Below are 3,318 nucleotides of genomic sequence, written 5' to 3'. Positions count from 1 at the left end.
TCGTGTTGATTTATTTATAATTTGACTTCCATGCATTCCCTGCATAAAACATGAGAACTGATTGTGCGGACCTGCCAAAAAAATCTTCGACGGGGCAATATTTTTATTAAAAACACTCTCAAACGAGAGATGCAGAGATTACGGGATTAATCAACAAGGAATCCATGCAAACAAACCACAATTCAAAGCGTGTAATCATCACGGCTGTGTTTGAATAATAGAAGCAAAACATTCCCAAAAACTCGAAAAAAAAACTAGACTTTTTTTGGCCAAGTCTCCAGTAATCACTTGCAGGATGTTACCTACTACGTGACATTTTAGAAATGTCCCTTTAAACAGGTGGGCGTGGCTAAGTGGAAGACACGCCCCTTTCCAAGTACGGCTGTATTGCCGAAATGATTTTTTTTATATTTTTAGAATAGCGGCTTTTATTTAAATCTTTGATCTGCTTTATATATTCTTGTTATCTCAATTCTTATAAAAATAATTTATTATTTTCTATTTTTTTTTCCTTATTAGGCATTATTTTTTTTTTAAAAACTGCAGTTTTTTTTAAACATATTTTAAATAAAAAAATGTATTCTGCCAATCTGCCATGAAACATGTTACAGGACATTCAAGGCTGATGCCCTGAGAAATAATTCTTTAATTTTGTCTAATTCATATTTTTCCAGGGAACATTTATTTGTTATGTGATGCAAAAGAGGGCACTGGTAGCCTATTGAACTTAAACTGTAAGAGGAGAGATCTCCTTGGTCTTTACCTTTCTCCTTCCAGCGCCTGTGGCGTTTTACTTTTATCTGCCCTGTTCATGTCAGGTGTAGATCCTCAGGGTATATAAAGAGAGAATACTTGACAATAACCCAACGTGTGGCAATTGTGGTTCAAATTCCGAGGGTACAATTTCCGGGATCCACAAATATCCAACAAAAGGGAGAATAATTGACTGCACTTGTTGTTAAACAATCGGATAGCCATTGGCTATTGAGAGTTTTAATTGTGTACCTGCAAAAGCCCAGGTAATGGCCAATCATATGTTTCAAGGTTACAAAAGTGTGTCCTTTTGGGTTCTTTGGTGGACAAGAAAATAAATTTAATTTCTATTTAAAATTTTAAACGTAAATTTGGATTCCTATCCAGGAATGGCATCGATCGACATACATTACTGAATAATTTTCCTTTTATTTTTATTTTTATTTTGGAAGAACAAAATAAAGATACATCTGAAGAAGAGACCTCGGAGGTCCTGAAAGTTTAAGAGATAAGAATTGGCCTGATAAAAATATCACCTTCTACTAAAGACGCCATCCTCTGAAACCATCAGCATCATAGGAGTTGCAGTAAACAGTATCTTGGAAACCATAAATTGCCAGGAGGCCTTTATTTAACTTATTTCAGTTAAAGAGAAACAGGAAAAAAATTAAAATTATTTTTACTAATACATTTCTATTGTAAATTTCTATACAATACCAAATACTGACTTTATATAGTGGTAAAAAGCAGAGATACTCTGAAAAAATAAATAAATAAATAAATAAACAAAAAAAAAAAATATATATATATACATAATTAATAATAATAAATAAATAAATAAAAAAAAAATATATATATAGTATAAAACAGTTATAAACAAGTATATACAAATGTATAGAGCAAATTATTATTATTTAATATTTACTTTTTACCCAATTTCGCTTCATACCTCTATGCCCATGAAAGGGTTAAGTTTTGAAACCAAGGTTGGCTGAAATGGGTTATTTGCAGAAATGTTAATATAAATTGGGATCCATTGGGGGAGGGGGGGGTTAACTTCACATCCATCAGAACACCCAGAGGCGAAGGGTGAATAAATGAGAAAGTGGTTGCAGGTCATGAAAGTGTCACCTCCTTAGGCTAATTCTTTTTAATGCGTTTATGACTCGCGCAAAATGCTAATTAGATAACCATCTAATTAATAGATACATAGTAAAGAAGGCAGATAAGATCCGCTATAACCAGCTAGGCTCCTAATCTACTTGGGTTTAGGATTCAGACCCCATGGGATGTCAAAGCTTCAGGTCTCCACCAACACCGCTGGGAGACTGACCCACGTATTCCATTTCCTTCCATTCCCCTTAACTACTTCACAAATACCTCCGTGTATTTATATAGCGAAAACATACTCTGTAGCGCAGTTACAATAGGGTCCTGCTCTTGTGAGCTTGCAATCTATTACTTACAAACTATGCCTTTTTTTCTGTTTGTGTTTCCGGTTCTGGTATAAAAAGCGCAGGCATTTCTTACAAGCAAACTGATAATGCTTTTGATTGCAAGCTCTGCAGAGCCACATCCTATTTGAGATGTTTTAATGATCCCCTGATGATGTCATAATGTTGTAATGATCATGTAAAAAAAAAATATAAAAACAGGTGGGGTTTGCAGAAATATTAGTCTAAACTGGGATTAAAATACTTGCATAAGTTTTTTGGCCAGAATAATGTCAATGATGATGTCATATCATATTTTAGGAGATCTTTTGATGATGTCATAATGTTGTAATGATGATATGTAAATAAAAGAAATAAAAGATAACAGGTGGGGTTTGCAGAAATATGAATATAAGTTGGGATCCATACTGAATATTTGGCCAGAATAATGTCAATGTGGTGGGCTTTCCAGGGGCTGCTATCCCTGGTGGTCTAGTAGGAGGTCTAGTAGATCTTCATCATAGCTCTCCTTCTTTATGCTGTCACATAAGCTTGTTAGTGTTCATTAACACAATGAATGGAGTAGTTTAGTGCGTTGGCCATCGCGTGATCATTTTTCTTGCTTCTCTATTGGTCGAAAGGATCCCGAAGAAGGTCTTCTACACCGAAGAAGTTCTGTGGTCCATAACTCACTCAACCATCCACTCATCATCTACGGGTACCTGGGGGTAAAGGAATATGCCTTCTTAATGAGCCAGGAAACATATTGAAATAGAATCCCCCCCCCCCCGAAGACTTTTTTCTCCCCAGCCAGGTAAAATTCACTTTACACTCCCCCCCAAACCTATGATTAGAACCACTGAGAGCAGGAACCATTTGGTGGACACCTTGTGTGAACATCTGCAAAAGATTACAGTGTCAGTAGTAATAAAGGCTGGGATTCAATCTATTTAACTCAAGGTATCCGTAAAGGGAACGTCTACACAGGGAGCTCTCCCCCCTGCAATCACCATCATTAAAACTGTTGTTCTTTCATTCAGATCCAACTTGAAATGCTTTTTTTTTACGCCATTTGCATTTCTTATTCCTGACTTCATTATCCCCTTTGAAATTCAAAGGTGAATGGGATGAG

The sequence above is a fragment of the Sceloporus occidentalis genome, unplaced genomic scaffold (assembly GCF_023333645.1).
Source record: "Sceloporus occidentalis isolate IW3139 unplaced genomic scaffold, rSceOcc1.0.p SCAF_143, whole genome shotgun sequence".
NCBI classification, from domain to species: Eukaryota; Metazoa; Chordata; class Lepidosauria; order Squamata; family Phrynosomatidae; genus Sceloporus; species Sceloporus occidentalis.
The sequence above is the reverse complement of the archived record's forward strand: the minus strand, read 5'-3'. Positions refer to the sequence as shown.